The sequence below is a fragment of the Lagenorhynchus albirostris genome, chromosome 6, assembly GCF_949774975.1.
Source record: "Lagenorhynchus albirostris chromosome 6, mLagAlb1.1, whole genome shotgun sequence".
Taxonomy (NCBI): domain Eukaryota; kingdom Metazoa; phylum Chordata; class Mammalia; order Artiodactyla; family Delphinidae; genus Lagenorhynchus; species Lagenorhynchus albirostris.
The window spans coordinates 80,197,674-80,222,358 of NC_083100.1; the positions used below are offsets into that span (position 1 = coordinate 80,197,674).

Below are 24,685 nucleotides of genomic sequence, written 5' to 3' on the forward strand. Positions count from 1 at the left end.
CCACACAGTCTTGATTATTCTAGCTATATAGTAAAAGTCTTGAAATCAGGTAGACTGATTTCTCTCACTTTATTCTTTTTCAAAATCGTTTTAGCTATTCAGCTTTACCTTTCCATGTAAAGTTTAAATCTACTGTATTACTTGCTTCTTTCTATTTATCCCACCTGTTCTGTGTCTTTGTTTTGTTTTATGAAGTTATTTATTTGCTTCTTTCTTTTCTTCTTATTGGATTATTTTCTATTACTTTACCACCTCTCTCCGTTAGCTTGGAATTTATATGCATTTTTATTATTTTTTCAGCGCTTACCTTAGAGACATAAAATAAATTAATTGGTACTTTACCCTCTTCCTAGACAATGGAAGAATCTTAAAACACTTTATTTCATTCTTCCAATTTAGATGACATTGTTATAATTTATTTTAATCCTCTCTCTATATATTAAATGACATAAAATTTTATTATTATTTTAAACAGATAACACTAATTTATTGAATGATATACTTACCATTTTTGTTTCTCTTGGGAGCATCTCTGAGCTGCCACATGGAGTCATTTTTCTTCCACCTAAAGAAGAATATTCACTTTTATCGCTTTCATTGTGGGTCTGATGGTGAAAAAGTATCTTACTTTTGTTTAACTGAAAATGTTTTTACTTCACTTTCATTTTCTAAGCATATTTTCCACAAGGGATTGATTTATTGGTTGATAGTTATTTTTTTTTCAATCAGGTATCAAGATTTTGATGATTCTGTTGTCAGCTCTCAGCATTATTGTTGATCCTTTACATTTACCTTGCCTTCTCACTACCGACAACAAGAATCCTGCCTTCACTTGATTTCAATTTTGTTTGCCTTTTTTATTCAACAGTTTTACTACCATGTATCTAGATATTCCTTCTTTTTATTTATGCTGCCCAGGATTTTCAGGGCTTTGTGATGTGTCTTTCATCAGTTTTCAAAAGTTCTCAGCTATTCTCTTTTAAAATACTGCTCTTGCCCTGTTTTCTCTCTCCTCTTCTTTTGAGATTTCAATTACATATTTTTCACTTTCTTATTGTGTCTTCTCTTATGCTCTTTTCTGCATATTCCATTCCTTTAGTCACTCCATGACTCATGTTGTATAATTTATTCTGACCTATATTCCATCTCACCAATTCTTCCTTTAGTTGCATCTAATCTGCAACTAAACCCAACCATTGAGCTCTTATTTGGGGTTACTGTACTTTGAAACTTAGAACTTCAATATGATTACTTTTTAAAGTTTCTATTTTTTCCTGTCAGAATTCTCAGTCTTGTCTCTTTTTTCCTTGAACAATAAAAATGTTAGTTATTTTAATGGTCTATGATAACACCAATATCTGGAACACTGAAGATCTATTTCTATTGTCTTGTATTTCCATTCATTCCTATTCATGTTTGTTATCTTGTCTCTGCATGTGCATGGATATTTTTTAACTATGTGCCAGATATTTTATTTGTAATATTGTTTGTATAAGTAAATTAAGGACTAGGATGGTGTTATCTTCTATCAGAAAATATTTGTATTCATTTCTGTCAGTTGCCTGTTTGCATCATAATTCTGGTATCACCTCAGTTCAATTATAGGGGTTAAAAGGGATCCTAAAATGAGCTGCAGTTCCTTTGAGAACCTGTTCACTTTTGTTTGTTTGTTTACTTTTAATTTACCCTTTCTCCTAGGGTGCAACCCTTTGGGGCTCCAAACACAAGTAAAGTAAGATCCATCAGGCTTTGCCCCTCGACAGAACTTGGATTCTTTGTACTTTTAGTCCTTTAAGCCTGTCACATGTGTTGTTCAGCCTCTTACCTGTCCATCTGAACCATCAAAAGTGGCCATAAACACTGGTCTCTATTCTCCATACATTCCTGTTCTCACCTATTTTTAACCACTTTACCCAGTAGGCTCATTGTCTACCTCACTTCTAGAACTTCTAAGGTGCTGACCCCTCCCTCTGCACCAATTATCATTCACACTGTCCTCTCTATGCTGCTGATGGATGCTAAGGGGTGGGGGGTGTTTCGACTTCTCTTGCCTCATATTTCTATGAGGAACTTCCTACTCCTTTTCCCTTGGCCTCTCTCTCCTCATTCCTTTCCCACACTTCCCTCTGGGAGGAAGAGTGAGTCAGTGTGATGTGAGCTTGGGAGAAGCCTCTTGTGGGCTGTGCTCCCTTACCAAGCTGGTTGCCTGTACAGAGAGGGCATTGTATTTTGCTCTCAACCATGTGGGCTGTTCCCATCCCTGCAAAAGGAATTCCAGCAGATTTGAGTGCTAGATTAAATCCATTACGGAGAATAAAGAAAATATTAAATGTCCATTTGGCCACATAGTAAATTGTATTCTCTGATGCAACTTTTATACATAAAAAACCACTATTCTGGTCTCTTTTTGTTTGGCTTCTGTCTTCTTTTTCAATAAGTTCCAAGCTCAGGAGGAAAAAAAAAAGGAGTGTTATTTATTGATTCCCTTAAAAGCCTCCAAATGGCTATTCACCAAAAATCTCTCTTATAACTCATTGTACGGTGGAAGATCTTCATCCTAATTTTCACCAGTGTGTGTCATCACCCCAGGGTCATGCCTGCAGTTTGAAGCAATAGTACTGATACATCCAGCCATATGCTTTTTTTTCCCCATTGCCATATTCTGTTCACAGTATGAGATTAATGACATGTTTAGAGTCACAGCAAACTGAAAATAACAAATGTGAAGGTATTTCCCCAAAGACACGAGACATAGCATCATAAAATGGAACAAAAGCAACTGGCAACCCGTGTGTTCTACCCACAGCTATAATATCAAAGTTTACCTTCTCTGAACAAAGTAACCAAATTATTAACTACAGTTTACTTTTTTTACAGTATGTGGGTTTTTTAAAATAAAATATTACATAGCCACCAATGAGACCTGATGTCATCTAAGCCAAGGGAACTGTTTCCCCAACCCAGCTAGAACAAAAGAGCCTGAACAATATGAACAGTAGTGCAGACTTGGTCCTTAAACCCACAAACTCTGTTTATATAGACAAAACCATAGATAAAACTCCTTTTATATTAAAACTTTTCCATGAGCTGTAATTTTCCTTTTTTTTTTTTCTTTTTAAAGAACTTCTGCTTATTTGCAACTATTTCTGGGCCACAGCCGTATTCCAACAGACCGCTTTGGCAACAGCCTCTGTTGTGGTCAACAACTCCATCTGCAGCTGGGGTTTCTTAAAAGAAGTGAGTAGCATTTGCCTTATAATGCTCCAGCAACAAAACAAGGAAAACTTCCATGGGAATCAGATGGTCACGGAGCTTCCCCCATCTCTCTCCTTCCCTTACTTCATGCGATCAGGGGGGTCAAAGCCACTGGTGCACATTTCAGCAAGTATGTCACTCACAGCACAGCTAATACATAGATACAATCCTAACCACTAGGCTCTGAAACAGATCGTGGGAAACTTCATTGACTAAAGTGATTGCAGCATTAATAAACTGAGTGTTTCAAGTTGGAAGTCTTGTTACAGGTTAAGACTGTATCCCCCTGAAGTAGAGACATGACTCAGGATGGGCATCTACTTGTATGTGTATTTGGTGGGGAGTGGTTCAGCTACAGAATTTGCCCAAAGACCACAAAGCCATGGAATAAATAAACAAATATCTATCTTTGCCTTAACTATAGCCACCAAAACAAAGCAAAACCAAACAACAACCAAAAAAGAAAACATAGTTTTTTGGCAAAGCAGTAATTTCTGAATTAGGAGTCAGAAGTAAGTAAGAAGACAGAAGTCATGAGACTTACAAGGTAAAAGTCACAACTAGCATCTTAAAATGTGGGAGTCTTGTCTGGCTAATCCAAGTTGAACAAAGTCACAATAAGAAATCAACCTAAATATCAAAAAAAAATGCTGAGTTACAAAAAACAAGATTGTGAAAATGTAGATGACAGACTAAAATTTAACCTAATATCTCAAGATTTTGCCATCTTCTAATAAACTTCAAACACCAAAACAACCAAGGAAACTTCATTGAGTCACGATAAGTTTAAATAATTATCATGTTGGAATCAGAGAGATGGAAAAGCCTGTGAGAAATGTCTTGAAGCTGAAAAAACAGGCCATAGGCTTTTTGTTTCTTCTTTAAAAAACTAATCTTTTATTAAAGATATTTTAATGTGAACCTAAAAAATTTTCTTGCAGGGTCAACCTCTTATTGCAAACATCTGCCTTCACTTTGAGGAACTTGGTGACATTACCACCACTAGTGTACTCCAATGAAGGTCAAACACTTCTACTTTTGATGAGCAACATTTTTCAAAACTCACATTAGGCAAAAGGGCATTTCTCACAAGAAAAACATGCTGTTAGCTTTGACAAAGGGCTGTTTGTGAGGTTGCCTCCTGTTTGAATTGCCCCATAGTAAGACAGATGCTGGAAAGGGAAGTTCAAGAATCGTTCGAATCCAGATCCACTTTTGGTTACTTCCTCTGCTTGCTTCCAACACAGCTGCAGAGAATAAAACAAAAAGAGGAAATGGGGACACCCAGACTGAATATTATTGCCTTCAGCAAAAGCCTTTAGAAAACCCTCTCAGGAACCTGTGACATCACAGAGATGTGTCATCTTCCATATAGAACTTTGCCCCAAAAGCAGCATTTATGCAATTTCTTAATGCAGACAATTGCTGAAATACAGTTAGCATACAAGGCAATAACTTAAGAAAAAGGTAACACTTAGGCAAAGTCTTTCCAGGAATTAAAATGTTGTTGTTGTTGTTTTTTAATTGATTTATTTTTGGCTGCGTTGGGTCTTCGTTGCTGCTAACAGGCTTTCTCCAGTTGCGGAGAGCGGCGGGCTGCCCTTCTTTGTGGTGCGCGGGCTTCCTATTGCGGTGCTGGACCAGGGATCGAACACATGTCCCCTGCACTGGCAGGCGGATTCTTAACCACTGTGCCACCAGGGAAGTCCCTAAAATGTTGTTATTAACTCAAACAATTTTTCTTTTAACCAACCAAATAAACAATGGCAAGATATGGTAAACTTTGCCCCAGAGAAAGAGACTCACAGTAAAACTCCAGACTGAATGTCAGAGGCTTGGTGCTTTAACTCTTCAGTAAGACTATGGGTAATCTTCCTAAACTTACTTCATTCCTCTGAAACTTGGTATCCTGATTTTAAAAAAGGGGGGGGGGCGTTGGACTTGATGATACTTATTGTTTCTAGGCATCTGTGACTGATGTCTCATGAACACATAGAAATAATATACTTAGATGTAACTCATTATCGCTACCAATGCCCAACTAATACTCCCTCTTTCTCCAGTAATTCTTCAATTTAGAATGGACCAATTACCCTGTTTCCATAGCTAGAAACCTGTCAGCCATCCTCTCCTATTCTATTTTTCATAATACAGTCTTCCCTTAAGTTTTTCAGTATCATTTCACTACATATTTTTATTTGGTGAAAACTTAGTCCTGTAAGTTTAATATCTAAATCTCTTGTTGAACTATCTATTTTTATCAACCTTCTCAGTCAAATCCTTAGCTCAGATCTGTCCGCTCTTATTCAAGCTCTGGCAAGAGTCTTCTAGCTGGTCTTCAGCCATTATGTCGCACTATATTGCATCCCCTTACTACCTAGTTTTTTCAAAACCACCTGAGTTTCTTCTTTAAAGGTGCATACTATATATTCTCTCCTACTTAAAGCCCTTCAGTTATTCCTCACTGGACACAGAATAAAGTCAAAGCACATTATGCAAAGTCTTTCAGCACCATTTCCCACAAACACTCCACCTACACTGCAAAAACTCCTGATTTTCAATAATCTCCTGAATACTTTGAAACGTCTGTATATAGTGTCCTAAAGGCCTTGTTGATATAAATCTGTCCCTCGAGATTCAGCTGAAACATCAGCTCTTGGGCTTTTACTGCTAGTTTGCCCCTCTTTCCTGCAGAATTCATTCCTGGTATTTGCTTCTAAAGGGAGGAAGTTAAGCAGCGCAAAGAGACATAAGGGTTAGACATGTCTTCCTCTCTCTCTACACTAACAAAATTGAACTCCTCTCACGAAGAAGAAGTAGGAAAAGAAGCCACCATCCAGAAACAATGGTGAGTTGACAACTACAATCCCTTAACTTGTTCAAATACTCCATGGATATATGGAAAGATACATTTAGTTTATCTCCTATTATCAAGAAAGAAATATTATAACTTCATAGTTGAATATCACTCTGAATATGACAGTACCTAGACAACCATGCTTTGAGGCCTAGAAAAATTAGTATAATTTATAAGTGCAGAGTGCTAAGGAAACAATCACACTCTTGAAACTGTGTCCCCGGGGGTGTTACTGCTATGGCTGTAATTAGTCTCAGGGAGGTGATAAGATATTGAATATCTAGAAACTATAGAAAGGATACTCCTAAGAGACAAGAAAAATGGTGCAGAGGTTGCTACGAGACCATGAGAAAGTTAAACTTTCCTGGGTCTCAACTTTCTGTCCTGAAAATGTGGGGAACCCAATTAGAAGATGAATAATGACATGGTGACCTCTCCTCCAATCTGCAGAAAAGTTTGCAGCAGTGGTTCCAGAACTAAGTGTGCACTTTTATAGGACAAAGGTTTAGGTAGGGTGGCCATACTTCAGTTGCCTAGTTTGCTTAGGACAGTACTAGGTTATGCAAGCTGTCTTAATATAATTATTTTAAAAATGCCTCCTTATACTTTTTAGAATGTCCCATTTTAGGTGATAAATTATATAATAACTGTAGTATGGGTTTTAATTTTTTCCCTGAAAATCATTAGGAATTACATACATGTCTGGCTTTTGCTAAATTCACTGATTAGGGAAAAGATTGGGAGTTGGGAGTTGGACTGGAAAACTTTTAAAATCTCCTAAAAAACATGTTTCCTTTTTGTGATTTTCAATCTTTTAGCATAAATCAAAGATTCATATAGTCTTTTAAAAATATTTTCCAGGTTTTATTTACTTTGGTTTAAGTTTACAGAATTCCAGTGGGACTCTATTTATTTTTTCAAAGAATATTCTTTTTGTACTCCTCCATTGAAAGCTTCCTTGTTTAGGGAACTCAGCAAAATATATATATCATTTTACCATGTGTAGGGTTGATAGCATTTAATTAGGAAAACCAGGAGTACCAGAGGACATTTTCAAAGCAGCACCTCAGGTAAGAGACCCCCTCCCCACCTCTGCTGCAACTAATGGTTCTGCAACTCATTTTATGCTCATTGCATTACAGAATTTCCCCTAGAGAATACAAAATTCAAATCAGATGAACAGATGCTCACAAATGAAGGTACTCCATGTACAAACCTACAGCAATCATGAAGTGGCAGGTAGAGAGGAAACAAAGGAAGAAACACACAAGAAACTTAGAAACCATTAATTTCTTGTCTCTCTTTCCCCTTATCTCTTCTCATCTCCATGGTCCTCTCCCCTCCCTTCTGCCATTATTACTGCCCACCATTACACGATTTTTCCTATAACCTCTCAGTTGCCATAGACAGAGAGCTCTGCTTTCTGGCAGACAGTCACAATTGAGTTAGTGAGGGAAATATGTTTTCAGATGCCAGAAGTCAATCTCTTTCTCTCTTCCTCTCTTCACAATCATGGAACTTGCTCTCAGTGGTCTGATTGAGAAATAGAGCTCATAAATACTGAACATTGCTTTTTTAGGCTATGGTTCAGCAAACAGACAAACTGGCTTTATCCTGGACAGAAATGTTTCTGTAACAACACTGGTCCCCAGTTCCTTCCCCTTCAGACGTTTTTCTCTCCAGATCACAGGCTTTGACCCAGGCTTGTTAGCCAAGGGTCATTCAGGCTCATCTTCACTCAAATCCGAGGTCCCAACCACTGCTTCCCAATCTTGACCCCAATCAAAACGTGCCCATCTGCTTCTGCATCCCAACCAAGCATCTAATTTCCTCCCAGGGAATAGAAAATAAGCTATCCACGCTGATGTGCCTGATAAGGACATACATTCATATCCTGTTATCTACATTTATATATCTATTTTAAAAAAACCTTCCTTTCACGGGAGTTAGTCCTTCTTACGTGAAAAATATTGCAGAGATCTCAAGCAACAGTGCCTCTGAAAATCTTCTGCCTCTCTGTATATTAGAGTAGATGTCACCGTCTCATGAAAAACAGCCACAGTTCACCAATAAACACTTTAATGAACGCTTTTTTTTGGCACATTATTTCCTTCCATCCTCCTTTCCCAGTTGAACTTTAAAAGATATGTTTGTTTTTACAAAACAATAATGATTTCTCATCTTTACTGTGGAACTTATAGAGAAATTATAAAAACCCATGTTCGTCTGTCCTCCATCTTTCTTTGCATCACATTATTTTACTTGTTAAACAATGCTTTAAAATGTCCTAGATTTATTTTTTCTACTCCAGTTACAGCAGCTCAGCATTTGTCTCAAGAGAGCCATTCCTCAGCTGCCTTATCTGTGTCTGAGAACCTCACCAGTAGACTCGGCTGTGTGGCCGCATGAGGTAAGGTCATTCAAGCTCATCTTGTCGAATTTGTCATAACCCTGAGATTTCACACAACCGAATTTCCCCTTGTGCATTCTTAGCAATGCCACACAACAGGGGATTTTAGAATGTGATATGCACTATCGTAGTCTCTAAATCGAGTGGGTGTTTCAACAAAATTTCCAGCATTGTAAAATTGTGAAGCATAAAAATAAACAGATGAAAAAAATTGTGGCTCACCTCACTTATTCTATCTCAAGGTGGAAAATTCACAGCAAAAGGAAAGAAAATCTTTTTTACCCATGGTAGGGGGTTGGTGGCAGGAGGGTGTGAGATGGCATAAAAGCCACATTTCCTCTAGCTATCCAGAAAACATCTTTGTTTACCACTGTAGTGTTGCTAAGGCAACAGCAGCTACTCATGACATCACGTGGAGAAGGCTATCACAGGCACGATAGCACTGTTGTTTAAATGTTATACTGAGTCTTGTCCTTCTCTGTCTTTCCCATTCCCTAAGGGAAACATAAAAGGATGGCTGGTAGCCAAAGACTGTAATAAAAGAGGAAAACCAGACTGTAGCCTATATTCAGCTACATGTGGATCATTCTTATTTTATTTTTAGACCAATAGTGATGAGTCAATTGTGCTTTAAGGTTAATAGTTGAAGTTTGCGTACATCTACACCCTAACCTCCTCAGCTGCCATGTCTTTCCCAAAAATCTCAAAACAAAACAGTAGATTCTGTTGTCAATGCTGAAGAAGAACGGGAAACATCCTGAACCTTTTCTGGATCACCTCAAACCAGCAGGACATACCTTTGTACACTGCCGTGTTACCATGGCTTATCTTTTTTATATTTCTCTCTGGCCTTGACTCCCTGTGGTCCCAGAAACCCAAGTATAATAGAACATCATGCTCCCTATATAACTGTCCCCTGCCAGCTTCCATACAATGCTCCTGAGGAAAACTTTCTGGCCATTACCCTGAAAATGTAGGAAGGACTTAAGCCAACCATCAGGAAGAAGTGCACAGATGTAGTGATGTCCAGTGGTGTGTGCACGGGGAAGCCGGTGGGAGAAGCAGCAGCAAGGAAATGCCAGTGAGTTGAGGTACAATGTTCTGCAATCTCGATCAATATGCTTTCTGCATATAGCCCTTAACACTTTTAGATTTCTTTGAAATATCTGGCAGATTCTTGAGAAGGAAAGTGCCTATGTCCCTACTTGGCTCTCTGAGAAAATATGAGTCTGTGTACTGGAGGGAATGTAGATTGTAGACTTGGGAACAAGCTGACACATTGATTAACTGCAGTTCACTCTAGGTGCCCAGAAAGGAATGCAGAGGATACTGTTGGCTCCCTACACACAGGACAAACCTTGCATGGTGCCAGGGAGATCATGCAAAGCTCAGCTTCACACAGATCCTCAGCACAGGTCTAGGGGAGAGGACTCTGCAAAAAGTGAAGCAAAATGGTTTATAAAGTGAGAGGAAGCTTTGAGAGAGAAATGAAGTTGTCATGACAGTTATTCCAACGCTAAGTATTACTCCTGTGAGGCATGTGGTGTTTTAGTAAAGAATCAGGCAAAGTGGGCAATACATTTACAACGGTGAGGTGCCAATGCATCATCAGTGGTAGCATCTAACCACGTGATTCCTTAAAGCACCAAGGGTGCTGGATGTGGGGCTTCTCTCTGTTCTATAAACCCTTCACTGGGGTTGGTCCTGTACAAAGTGTATGTCCAACACTCTCTCTTCATTGGGTTCCATTTTGCCAGCCTGGACAGACTGGAGGCACTTACTGCCCTTCTGTTGTCTACACACCTCACACCATTGTCAGAACCACCCATCATGCCATTCCTGGATAGACCCCCAAGTTTCTAATCTTTACTGCCTCTATTCCATGCTTAACTCTCCAAGATCTCAACCTCATGATATACAACTTTCTTCTTTGCAAGGTGATGGTGAGAGCTGTGTAACCATAGGCCTATATTTGGAGTAACTGGGGTCATTTTTACCATTCAGTTCACAAAATAGTTCACTATTTAACAAATCTGCTCAAATCGCTAACCCTGCATTGAGTATACAGCATTCAGGGTCTTAGGACAATATATGGGAGAACTCTACTTGGAAATTACTGACTTAAGGAAAAATCTAGAACCATAGCTCCTTCCTCCATCTAGGTAGGAGGAAGTTGTCCACACTGTATGTGGGCCTAAAAGTGATAGCTGTAACACATTTTTCTTGTTTGTTTAATATATATATTGCAACTTTTTAAGACACATTTCTCTTAAATGGAAAGTGAGAATGGATATATTCTTGCTATTTCAAACCCATGTATTTTGAAAAGGCAGAGAAAATAAACTCTAAATGATAAAAAAGGAAGTTATGATTTTGAAAAAGATGAACATAAGTTCTTATTTTTGTAAATTATTGCTTTCTGCAGAAAGAGAAAAAAATGTTTATGACATCTTGGAAGAAAAGTGCTTCATTAAGGGTTATTTATTTGTTTATTTTGCAATCCCTATCAAAATACCCAGGACATTTTTCACAGAGCTAGAACAAGTAATTTTTAAATTTGTATATGAAGACAAAAGATCCCGAATAGCCAAAACAATCTTGCGAAAGAAGAACAGAACTGGAGGAACCACACTCCCTGATTTCAGACTATACTACAAAGCTACAGTAATCAAAAGAGTATGTGTCCATCAGTAATCAAAAGAGTATGTGTCCATCAATCAAAAGAGTATGTGTCCATCAATCAAAAGAGTATATGCGGGGCTTCCCTGGTGGTGCAGTGGTTGAGAGTCTGCCTGCTAGTGTGGGGGACACAGGTTCAAGCCCTGGTCCGGGAGGATCCCATGTGCCGCGGAGCAACTGGGCCCGTGAGCCACAAGTACTGAGCCTGCGCGTCTGGAGCCTGTGCTCCACAACAAGAGAGGCCGTGATAGTGAGAGGCCCGCGCACCGCGATGAACAGTGGCCCCCACTTGCCACAACTAGAGAAGGCCCTCGCACAGAAATGAAGACCCAACACAGCAAAAATAAATAAATTAATAAACTCCTACCCCCAACATCTTCTTAAAAAAAAAAAAAGAGTATATGTCCAAAAAGATGTGGTATATATACACAATGGAATACTACTCAGCCATAAAAAAGAATGAAATCTTGCCATTTGCAACAACATGGACGGACTTGGAGGTTATTATGCTAAGTGAAATAAGTCAGACAGAGAAAGATAAATACTTTATGATATCATTTCCATCAATATGTGGAATCTAAAAAAATAAAACTAGTGAATATAACAAAAAAGAAAGAAACAGACCTATAGAGAATAAACTAGTGGTTACCAGTGGAGAGGGGTAAGTGGGGAGGGGCAAGATAAGGATAGGGGATTAAAAGGTACAAACTACTAGGTATAAAAATAATACGCTACAAGAATATATAGTACAACACAGGGAATATAGTCAATATTTTATAATAGCTATAAATGTAATATAACCTTTAAAAAATTTGAATCATTTTGTTGTACACCGAAACTTATATAATTCTGCACATCAACTATAGCTCAATAAAAATATAATACGCCATAAGACTAAAGTCTATAAAAAAGAGCTGCTGTAATTAAATGAGTGAGTAATGAACTGACCATATTGTATAGCAAAAAAAAAAAATTAAATAAGAAATAGCATAGCATCAAATACCTCCTCTGCTGCCCATCTACAGTCTAGATCACACACATCATAACATGATTTTCTATTTATTAAAGAAAAGGTAAAGAAAAAACTTGCTCTGGCTTTTAATATACGCTTCCAAAATAAAACGAATGAACAAAAAATTATGTTTTCAATGAGGAATAGATTATTAGTGAATAATCATATAAAGTTAAGGCTAAAAATAGTTGCCATAATGAAAAGTTGGTTACATACTGACATCTTTAAAAGAAAAGCCAAAAATTATATATTTTTAAGCTTTGTTAATTATATTTTAGGCTTATATTGTTCTTATTTATCAGCTCTGATTTTCATGTAAGCAATTATTATATCACATCTCTTTAATTTTGTTCCAAACAATTGATTCTTTAAATTCAAGTGTGGGATTTGTATTTTCCCTATTAAATTACATTTTATGAAAATGCCACATTATTCATGTTAACCTGATGTTACAAATGCTAAGAAATTTTTTGTCCTATTCACCTAATAACTCTCAGATTTTTATTTCTTCTCTGAAAGTCAGAAGACTAATCAACAGTTCAAGAAAGAAGAATAAGTACAATGGAGAAAGCTTGCTAATACCCTGGATGAGTAGTAATAGGCTGATTGCTGAAGAATAATAAGGGTCTACCTTATAACTCCAAGGATTCTTTTTTTTTTTTTTTTTTTTTTTGCGGTACGCGGCCTCTCACTGTTGTGGCCTCTCCCGTTGCGGAGCACAGGCTCCGGACGCGCAGGCTCAGCAGCCATGGTTCACGGGCCCAGCCGCTTCGCGGCATGTGAGATCTGCATGTGAGATCTTCCCGGACCAGGACACGAACCCGTGTCCCCTGCTTCGGCAGGCGGACTCTCAACCACTGCGCCACCAGGGAAGCCCCTCCAAGTATTCTTTTGCATAAAATTTTTTGTATCTTTTATTGTGATGTACAAGGAACTCCCATTATACCCATTACCCAGATTCCACAATTGTTTACATTTTGCTCCATGTGACTGATTTCTGTCTGTCTCTCTATTTGTGCATGTATGTATACGTTTTTTCTGAACCATTTGACAATAAGTTGGAGACAATGTATTTCTTTACCCCTAAAACTTTTAGGTTATATTTGCAAGGAGCAAGGACATTTCCTTACATAATCCCTGTATAATTACCACAATCAGGAAACTTAACATTGATATCTGAATGTTATGGACTGAATGTTTGTGTCCTCCACCAAATTCATATATTGAAGCCTTAACCCCCAATATGATGATATTTAGAGTTGGGGTCTTTGGGAGGTCAATGAGATCATGGGGATGGGGCCCAGGCCCAACTGGGTAAATGCCCTTTAAGAAGAAACACCAGACAGCCTCCTCTCTCCACCCGCACCCCCCCACCCCGCCACCTCTCTCTCTCTCTTTCTCACTCCCTTCTCCTTTCCCTCTTCCTCTCCCTTCATGCCATTTGCAACCCAAGGGGAGAGTTCTCACCAGAAACTGACTGTAGTGGCATGCTGATCTTGGACTTCTAGCCTCCAGGACTGTGAGAAAATAAATGTCTGTTATTTAAGCCACCCAGTTTATGGTATTTTGTTATGTAAGCTCAAGCAGACTAAGACACTAATCCACAGTCTATATTCAAATTTTATCAACTGTTCCAATAATGTCTTTTATAGCTGCTTTTTCTTCCTTCCTTAGTTCAGGGTCCAACTTAGGCTCATATGTTATAAGTAGTTGTCATGTTGCTTTAATCTCCTTTGATCTGGAAACTTTCCCCTAACTTTGTCTTTCATGACCTTGAAATTTCCTCTAACTTTCTTTGTCTTTCATGGCCTTGACATTTTTGAAGTGTACAGGTCAGTCACTTCATAGAATGCCCCTTGGTTTGAGTTTGTCTGTTGTTTCCTCATGATTATGTTCAGGTTATTTGCTTTAGCAGGACTCTCATGGAAGTGATTGGTTGTCCTTCTTTGCATCATATCTGAAGGTATTTGATGTAGGTGGTCCCAGTACTCATGATGTTTACTTTGGTATGTGCCAGGTTTCTAGACTGGAAGATGCTTTTTGTCACACTACAAGTAATAAATGATTTGTTTAGAGATAAGTGAAGCCTATGTAAATGTCCTGGTTCATCAAAATTTTACACACAAGTTTTACCCACCAGCATCCAATGATGGTTTTCTAACTCTGTCATTTCTTCTACATTTATTGGTTGTCATTCTACAGTAAAGAAGAACAGCTCTTCCTTCTGTTATTTTAATTTAAATAAGAAAGGACTTATGAATTTTTATTTTATAAAATGGACTGTAAGTATAACTATTGTTATTGTTGTTATTATATTTTGATGCTTAGATTGTTCCCATATCTGCCCAGTGGAAGCCCCTTCAAGCTGGCTCCCATGTCCTTTTGACATGCCTCTGTCGTTCTTTGGGCACTTTCTTATTTTCTGCCACAACAAGATGTTCCAGTCTCATCTTGTTCTTTCCTGCTCCAGTTCTAGAATCAGAAATTTCTCCAAGAAGCCATGATCCTCCTTCCTTTTAGTGGAGAAAGGTAATTAGATGTCAAGATCATCTGGGCATTAGGTGTGCTCTTGGCTATAAGTGTGGCTTTGTTTCAAGGCTTCTCAGCAGACAGAGGTGTACACACACACACACACAGTTAGTTTCTTTACCTCATTCAAAAATTGAGAGTTAATTCTCCTTCTTCATTTTGCTTCCTTTCTCCTTTCCTTTTTCCCTTTTCTTGTCTGGCTTCCATTCTCTATCTTTCTCCCTTTATTTTACTTTTTTCTTTCTTTTCCCATGTTTATTCACAGTCTCCTTGCTTATAGTCAAGAGAAATGAGTCTTTGAGTTTTCCAGGCACAGAAATCATGTATATCTCTCATTTATTCAAGAAAGAATGGGGATAGATAGGAGAGATGCTGCAGACTGGAAATGTCCCAGAAAGAGAGCATGCTGGTGGCCCTCCGAGCCCCTTGTTCTCTACCAAAAGAATGAGGAATGTTGTTCCTGGCAATTGTCCTTTGCAGCATCCCTTGGCCTGGACATAATCACTACAGAGAAGTGAGAGGGACTCAGGCTTAATTTTAAAAACATCTTGGACCTATGTCTCCCAACAATTAAACATGACCTTAAAAAAACAAAAACTTTGCTGTTTGAAGAAATTACGCCACTTTAACTTGTTTTAAGATCCTTGAATAAAAGATTCATAGACTAGAGTAGTACTGACAAAGAAGCAAAATATTTGGGATTCATAATTTGACAGAAAATGGCTTTCTACTTTAACTACCTAAAGGTCTAATTAAAGGGGGTGATTTTCTTCCCCCATACAATGGTAGGTTCTGACTAAACTGGGTGCGAAAATAAAATATACATACCTGGTGCAAATGTAGGGCTCAAAAATCAAACTTTCTGTACAAATTCAGGGCTCATAAAACCAAGGTTCCAAATCTGATACACTTTTCAAAAATATTCTAAAGGGTTCATCTAGGTTGATTTGTCCACCTTATTCTTGACCTTATGGCTTTTATCAAGTCACAGATTCACAGAATTTTAGTCAAAATTATGCAGTCCTACCTTCTCAGTCTATGCTTACTTTTATTTATTTATTTATTTTTGCCTGTGTTGGGTCTTCGTTGCTGTGCGCGGGCTTTCTCTCCATTGCGGCAAGTGGGGGCTACTCTTCGTTGCGGTGCGCGGGCTTCTCATTGCAGTAGCTTCTCTTGTTGCAGAGCACTGGCTCTAGGCACGCAGGCTCAGTAGTTGTGGCACACGGGCTTAGTTGCCCCGTGGCATGTGGGATATTCCCGGACCAGGGCTCGAACCTGTGTCCCTGCATTGGCAGGCGGATTCTTAATCACTGTGCTACCAGGGAAGTCCCTATGCTTACTTTTAAAGGAATTCTTTACTATGACAATTTTAACACGCAGAGACTATTGAGAATTTTACATCACTTTGAATAAAATCCTTTCAGTGCCTACAGTAAGGTGATAAGTCAATTAGCTTTCAAATATTTCAATCAAGCATTCCTTTAGTTTATTTATTGACACCTGACCATGTGCAAAGATCAATGTACGTGCTGTGGATGTAGAAGCCTGGCTGGTGCATGGAGATTAGATGGCAGGGGATCATGGATAGAAGCAGGGACACCAGTTTGGAGGCTATTGCAACAACAGCTTATGCAAACGGTAACCGACATGGACTAGGAAGATAGGTAAGGTAGTGGGTTAGCTGGGATTTAGATATATTTTGTCAGAACTCACAGAATATGCTAATAGACAGGATGTTGAATGTGAGAAAAAGAAAGAAGTCAAGGGAATTTCCTAGTGGTACAGTGGTTAGGATTCCCTGCTTCCACTGCTGGGGCACGGGTTTGATCTCTGGTCGGGGAACTAAGATCCCACGAGCCATGTTGCGTGGCAAAAAAAAAAAGTCAAACATGACTTCAGGATTGTATTTGTTTTTTAGACTGAAAAACTAGAAGAGTGAAAATTGTCCTGCATATTGGAGAGAAAGACTAAGGGAGAACACACTTGGAATGGGAAAGAAGACAAGCGTGTTTTGTGGGAATGATCATTTTGAGATGAGTATTCTGTTTCAAAGCGGAGGTGTGTTAAGTATTCCAAGTGGATAACTTAAGTGGGGTTCCATGGAGGGAGTATGACTGGAGAAGTCATCAGCTTATAAATAGGATTTTATAGCATCAGACTGGGACCCAAAGGTCTATTTTTAACTGGCATTTCTTGAATCCTTACTGTGTGCCAGCAACTGTTCTGAGTGCCTTGCATGCATTGACTCATTTAACTCTAACAGAAGTTCAATCCAATCAGGTAAATACTTTTATTATCATTATTTACAAATTAATAAACTGAGAGCAAAGAGACTATGTAATGTGTCCCAAGTTGCATTGCTAGTAGATGTCAAAGCAGAATTTGTATCCCAATAGTATGAATCCATAATCTTGCTGGTAATCATTATGCTGCTCTTATTTATGTGATATGATCCTGCCCAAAAGAAACTTATGATTTAGTTAAGAAATAAAAGTTGCACAAATGAAAAATACTAAAGATTAGTTAGGTACTAACATATTTTGGCATTGACTATGAGGCAAAAGAGTTTAGAATATGTGTGAACTTCCAAGATAATGGGACATAGCAGTGATTAGTGGCTTCATTATGATTAAATTACATGCTGGAGATCTGAAAGAATTTTGCAGGTTCCATAGATATCCAGTTATAGATTAGCTTAGTCATGGGCATTATCAAGCTCATAATGACTAATTATTTAGATATTGTGCACACCTTGCCCTACTGCCTAGCACTTTTGTAAAATCTGTCATTTAAGTCTTTTGTAGTCACCCTTCATAAATAGCAATGAAGAACGCTACTTAAAGATTCATTGCATTAACCCCTTGTCTTCTGAATAGACAATTATAGTGTTCACTTCATTGTACATAATAAGCAAGAACTTAGGAACCTTGTGGGAATTTCAGTTAACTCAACAGATATTTATGGAGCACCAAATTGAGATTGGTAATGTACTTAGCCCTGTGAGATATCTTTGCCCCAAGATTTTGCAAGCTCTATGCCAAATTGTGCTAGTTAATTTCCCTCCTTTGAATATAAAGCAGGGGTCTCTAACTTTCTGATGAGGAAATACTTTTACTTTTCCTATGCAATGATGACCACTTAACTTGAACCCTGCTGTTTGATATTGCCTTTGCTGACAGTGTTGAAAGTTTGTGTTATAAGAACAGACTTCCTAGAAACATTTTCCAACTCAAAGAATTATTTGAACGGAGTATTGTCTACAGTAGCAATGAATGTTTCTCTTGTGTTCTAGGGATTGGCCCATGGACCAATCCAGCCCATCAGTTTTTGCTTGGCCCATGAGCTAAAAATGTTTTTCCATTTCTGAGTAGTTGAAAAAAAAAGAAGACTATTTCACGATGTGGGAAAATTATATGGAATAAATTATATGAAATAAACTTTTAAAATAAAGTTGTATTGGAACATGCTCATCCATTTACATGTTATCTATGGCTATTTTTGCACTATACAACAGTAGAGTTGAGTCTCTCATGACAGAGACCATATGTCCTGCAAATGCTGATCCTTTACAGCAGAAGTTGCTAGCCCCTGCTCTATATACTTGAAAAAAGAGTCAGTCAGAACATATTTTGGAATATAAAACAGTTATTCATTATTATACTTCTGTCCTTGAAGATCATAGCCCTATGTGGTAAAGCCTAGTCAAAAGTAAGAGGACCATTTTTATCAATGAGTTAGAAAATAGAACAACATTGAAGCAAACCAACAAGTCATCACTTTAAAAAATTTAATTTGATAACAGTCCTAGAGACAGCCAAATCAGAGTTACCACTGGCTTCTTTCTAATGACTCTCTACTCTTCCTTTAAGAGGACTCATTCCTAAATGTTTTCAGATGGAAAATTCCAGGGCTCTACATATGCACTCATACTGGACATTTTTTCTGTAGAAGAATGTGGAGAAGAAGGCTTTATCGTCTAAGGACAGAGCCCTTGGACTTAAAACAAAAGCAAGATGATTAATTTATAATTGCATAAGGCTCTGACTAGTCAGAATATTTAAAAATTTAACTATCTCTTGTCATACCCACAACTTAAGTTGGCAAATAACGTATATTTATGTTTGGTTTGAAATGAGGAAACTGAGGCCCAGAGCATCACTGCTGTATAATTTTTTAAAAAGCACTGTGGTTAGAGTCAAAATCCCTGATCTTCTTCCCACTCAACTCTCCAAGCAACAGTATCCCTTATCTAGAAACAGAAATAGGAACCCTTGACCAGCTAACCTCACTGGGATGTTTGTTGTAAGGTCAAATGAAATATATATGAACATGCTCTGAAAATGCCGTAATACATGTTATAAAAAGAAGAAGAAAAGAAAGAGAAGAAAGGAAAGTAATTTGCTTAGATCAAGTAACTCTTGGATAACTGGGGGTATTCACCTGCCTTCCAGCCCTGTGTTCATCCCATTAGCCAAGGTTAATGGAGGTGAAAATAAAAATAATTTGCTATAGGAACCCATGCTTTTGGCCATCAAATGTTTTAAGCTTACTCGGGACAAATTTCATACCAGAGGGACCTGTGACCCACAACTGCACTGCTCTCACCTCTTTCCTCTAGCAAGAGAAACAAAAGCTTTACACCCATTGTAACAAATGCCATCAATTCAAGATTTCTTTTTATAGCACGGATGCTAATATCATGAGTGTCAACACAACAGTGTTCCAGATGCCACTCAATCTATGTATTATTTAATAAATTGCAAATGTACTTTACTGAATAATATAATTGATAAAATCACCTTATCTTTGGACTTCAATGAATTATTTGTGTGATGGTATTGTTCTTCATTACATGCCTGAATGCACTCATTAAGCTCAGAGTGAACAAATAAGCCTAAAAAGCACAAAGACAGTGCACCTGAACCAGCAGGAAGTCCACATTTCAACCACCCCAGGATCTGACAGGTCTATTCCCCAAGAAAGAGCATGTTCCAAGCATTGCACCTACATTTCATATTCAAGAGGTGATTTAGCTTTTTGCTTTTCAAAAAGTGAGGAATGAGAGCTGAATATCCTTGATTATAAACATAAACTTGAGATGGGAAGATTCTTAAATTCACCTATTTTTCAAATTATTAATAACTTTTACCTGTGTTATTGAAATGCCTAAGCTCATTTTCAAATTCATTTTCCCTCAAGCTGTGTATATACCCTTGCCTTAAAATAGCACCACATTCCTGGGAACTTCTGAGGCTTTTTCATTCTCTCCTTGCTATCTGATAGCAAAGGATGTACCCAGCTAGTTTGACAAAGGCTCTGCACAAGGGTTATACAGCTTCATCCCTGTTGGAAAGAGTTTCTGAGCCAGATTTGGCTGATGTAAAGGGTTCATTGTTCTGGGTTCCCAAGTTTGAAACAATATCCATTCACTAATGCTTTCACCAAATATGTACTGACCACTGGAATATTCTAGATTCTGGGGATAAAAATAGACAAATAGAATAGACTAGACAAAGTCCCTGTTCCCATGATTCTCACATTTGTGGGGATAGAAGAAGAAAGACAAACAGTAAACAGAGCATCTAGCACAATAGGTTTCTTTATAATGAAATATAATATGTACAGTATAATGTACAGTATAATATGGTATTATAAAGTGCTAGGGTAAAAATATGATGTGATAAGAGAGCAGAGTATTAGGTGGAGCTGGAAATACTATCTTACATATAGTGCTCTGGTCAACGTTAATAATGCTCTGCAGTACTGCTGGTTGTCCTTTTTTTCCAGGAACACTGCAGGGTTACATTTGCTCACATTTCAAAAAACTTGGCATGACTCTATGAAATATAGTCAGCCTATGAAATATGAATAGAAATGACATGTTACTGAAAGGCTGAAAAATTTGGGAGCCAGTGTGCAACTCTCTGAGGTGTCTCCCCCTGCTGTGGCACAGCCTTGAGCCTCATGTTGAAATAGTGGCAGTACAACTTCCAGTTTCTAGTCTGGCATGTAAGAATCCTGGAAGTCACCACTGCCTTCCACACAGGAAGAAAAGAGTTGAAAAAACTGAAAATCAACAACTCTTCTTAGATCCAACAGAGAATTGAGGCTACAGGGCCAAAAACTGCGCCCCTCCCCCCAAGTTGGAGAGACAGACAGGTGGATACAGAGAATTACAACTTATTGGAATAAAAACCTGAAAGTAGAAACATCCATGGGAACCAATATCAGGATAAGAAAATCTAAATGGTAATCGATGGAATTGCTGGTGGCTCAATATGGACAAATTTGAGAGTTAAAAATTCCAGGGGGCTCAGTCTTAGGAGGATGACCTACAATTTAGTGAGGTTTACCTCTAGGAGCCCTACCAGGTTCTCACCTGAAGATCATAGAAAAATTCCCTGGTGCTTCCAGAAGGGAAGGAGGGAAAAGGAACCATTTTGAAATACACCCAGAGCACTCTGTTTTTATTAGCAAGGCATGCCCTCAAGAGAAACTATTTTACTAGAGCTTAATCAACTTGAGTTTTACCAGAACCTAACTGATCTAGAATAAAGGAAATACCCAACTCCAGTTCCCTCTAGCCTTCCTGCCTAAACTAAGGGTGATGGGGACTGAAAAGCACTAGTGAAGGTCACAGCCCAAGGGCACAGGCAAAGGCTCACTAAAACCTGAAAGTCAAAGCATAGAACTATAGAGTGCTTCCTCTCCTGCTACACCTTACCACAATATCAACAGGGCTCCTGTATAATAGGTAGATACTATGGAAAGAACTGCATGCCTCAGAACCTACTTAAGAAAAAGTCTCCAGAGAAACCCAAAGACAGCAGAAGAGACAAAAACAAGGGCATCAGAGGAAATTTTAGCTTCTGACACCTACAGCTAGAGCAAACACTAAAGACAGCCTAGCTCTTAATCAGATAAACACAAAACCTCACACTAAAAGTCTATTTACCTCAGTACATTTTACCTAGTACATCATGTCTGGTTTACAACAGAAAACTGTAAACAGATGGGTAATGTAAGCAGAGAGATGGAAATTCTAAGAACCAAAAGGAAATGCTAGAAATCAAAACACAATAATAGAAATGAAAAATGTTTTTGAAGAGCTCATCAATGGACTGGATATAGCCATGGAAAGAGTCAGTGAACATGAAGAAATTCAGTAAAAACTTCCAAAACTGAAACGCAAAGAGAAAAAAGAAACTTAAAAGATAGAACAGAATACCCCAAAACTGTGGGACAATTATAAAAGGTATAACATATGCATAATGAGAATACCACAAAGAGAAGGAAAAAAAAGAAAGGAACAGAAGAGATAATTCAAGCAATAATGACTGAGAATTTTCCAAAATTAATCATAAGCACCAAACCAAAGATCAAGAAAGCTTAGAGGACACCAAGTAGGATAAATATATAGGTATAAAAATATAGCTAGGAATATTATATGCAAAATGCAAAAAAATCAAAGACAAAGAAAAAATCTTGAAAGAAGCCAGAAGAAAAAACACCTCACCTATAGAATGGCAAGGGGAAGAATTACATCAGATTTCTCTAGAAACTGTGCAAACAGTAAGAGAGTGGGGTGAAATATTTAAAATGTTTTTTAAAAAATCCACCAACTTAGAATTCTGTATCCAGCAAAATTTACATTTCAAAAGTGAAGAATAACACTTTCTTAGACAAACAAAAATTGAAAAAATCTGCCACAAGTAAACGTGCTTTCCAAGAAACGTAAAATAGAAATTCTTCAAAAAGAAGGAAAATGATATGCCAAAAACTCAGATCTACATAAAAGGAAGAGCATTAGAAGAGGAATAAACAAGGGTAAAATAAAATCTATTATTTTTCTTATTTAAAAATTTAAAATTCTTTATTGAAGTATAGTTGATATACAATATTATATTAGTTTCAGGAATACAGCCTAGTGATTCAGTATTTTTACAGTTTATACCCCATTAAAAGTTATTACAAGATGATGGCTATAATTCTCTGTGCTATACAGTATATCCTTGTTGCTTATCTATTTTATACATCTCTTAATCCCATACCCCCAACATGCCCCTCCCTCCTTCCCTCTCCCCACTGGTAACTACTAGGTTGTTTTCTAAATCTGTGAGTCTATTTCTGTCTTGCTATATAAACATTCATTTGTTTTGTTTTTTTAGATTCCACATAGAAGTGATAGCATTCAATATTTGTCTTTCTCTGTCTGACTTATTTCACTAAGCATAATATTCTCTAGGTCCATCCACACTGCTGCAAATGGCAAAATTTCATTCTTTTTATGACTGAGTAACATTCCATTGTATATATACCACGTCTTCTTTATTCATTCACCTGTTGATGGATACTCGGGCTGCTTCCATGTCTTGGCTGTTGTAAATAGTGCTGCTATGAACATTGGAGAGCAAGCACCTTTTAGAATTAGTGTTTTCATTTATTTTCAGATATATACCCAAGAGTGGAATTAATGGGTCATATGGTAGTTCGATTTTTAGTTTTTTGAGGAACCTCCATACTTTTTTCCATAGCGGCTGCACCCGTTCACAATCCCACCAACAGTGTACTAGGGCTCCCATTTCTCCACATCCTCACCAACATTTGTTATTTGTAGACTTTTTGATGATAGCCATTCTGATAGGTGTGAGGTGATATCTCATTGTGGTTTTGATTTGCATTTCTCTGATGATTATTTTTCTTATTTTTAATTGATCTAACAGATAACAGTTTGTTCAAAATGAGAATATCAACAATGTATTTGGTAATATAGCTTATGGATAACTAAAATTAATGACAAATATCATAAGATATGGGAGGGAGAAACAGAGAATACTATAATGTATTTGTACTACTCACAAAGTGGTATATACTGTTATTTGAAAGTGGACTTATGTTAGTTGTAATTGTATATTGCAAACTAAAGGAAAATCACTAAAAGAGTTAAAACTAATATAATTGACATGCTAAGAGAATGTCATATATTAAAATCAGAGAAGGCAGAAAGAGATGGAAGACCCCAAAATGAAACAAACAAGGAAGAAAAGCAATGAATAAAAAATAGTAACAAATATGATAGATATTGATCCAACTACATTAATAATCACTTCAAACATCAGTGACCTAAATATACCAGTTAAGAGACAAAGACTGACAGAGCGGATAAAACACAAAATACACACACACAAGACCTGACTATATGTTATCTACAAGAAATAAGAAACCCACTTTAAATATAAAGACACAAATAGATACAAGTAAAGGGATTGGAGAAAAACTGGTAAAGCGATGGAGAAGTTCATACCATGCTAACACTAATCAAAAGAAATTTGAAATAGTGGCATTACAAGATAGTGGTGCCTTTATCAGCCTGGGTCTCTCAAGCCCATGATGAGCAGAGCCCTCTTGCTAATCCAAATTAAACATATAGGGAAAATAAAAAGCGAACTTTTGTTATTTTAAATCATTGAGCTTTGGGGATTGTTTGTTGGTACAACAAAACATAGCCTAGCCTGACTGGTCTGGGTGGTCAAGGAGGAGCTCTCTGACAGGAACTTAAATGACGAGTGATAGGAGGTCCTGTGCATATCCAGGGCAGGGGGCTCCAGGAAGGGAAGCAATAAGAATTGAGGTGCTGAGTCAGGAGCACGCTGGAGTGTTCTGGAACAGTGAGAACAGTGTGGCTGCAGCAGAGTGAAGAAGGGACAGAATAGAAGATGGTAACAGAGAGAGTCAGGGCTGGATACCAGAATAAAATCCAAAATCCTTACTAAAGTTATTTTTACATTTTCATCTGCAAGAGAAGAGAAGCGTATTAGTTTCCCCTGTAACAAATTACCACAAGCTGAAGAGCTTAAAACTACACAAATTTATTATCTTACAGTTCCTGTGGGCCAGGAGTCTGGGCGTGGCACAGCTGGGTTCTCTGCTCAGAGTCTCGCCA

General features: G+C 37.7%; 1 long non-coding RNA gene across 1 annotated transcript in view; it reads right to left on the reverse strand.

The window, feature by feature from the left end:
• Positions 1 to 502: 502 nt before the first annotated feature.
• The window catches only part of LOC132521833 (uncharacterized), a 252,288-nt gene continuing 228,105 nt past the window's right edge, over positions 503 to 24,685 (reverse strand). The window contains exon 4 of the long non-coding RNA XR_009540968.1: positions 503 to 565. This is a non-coding gene — a long non-coding RNA (uncharacterized LOC132521833). The remainder of the gene's footprint in view (positions 566 to 24,685) is intronic.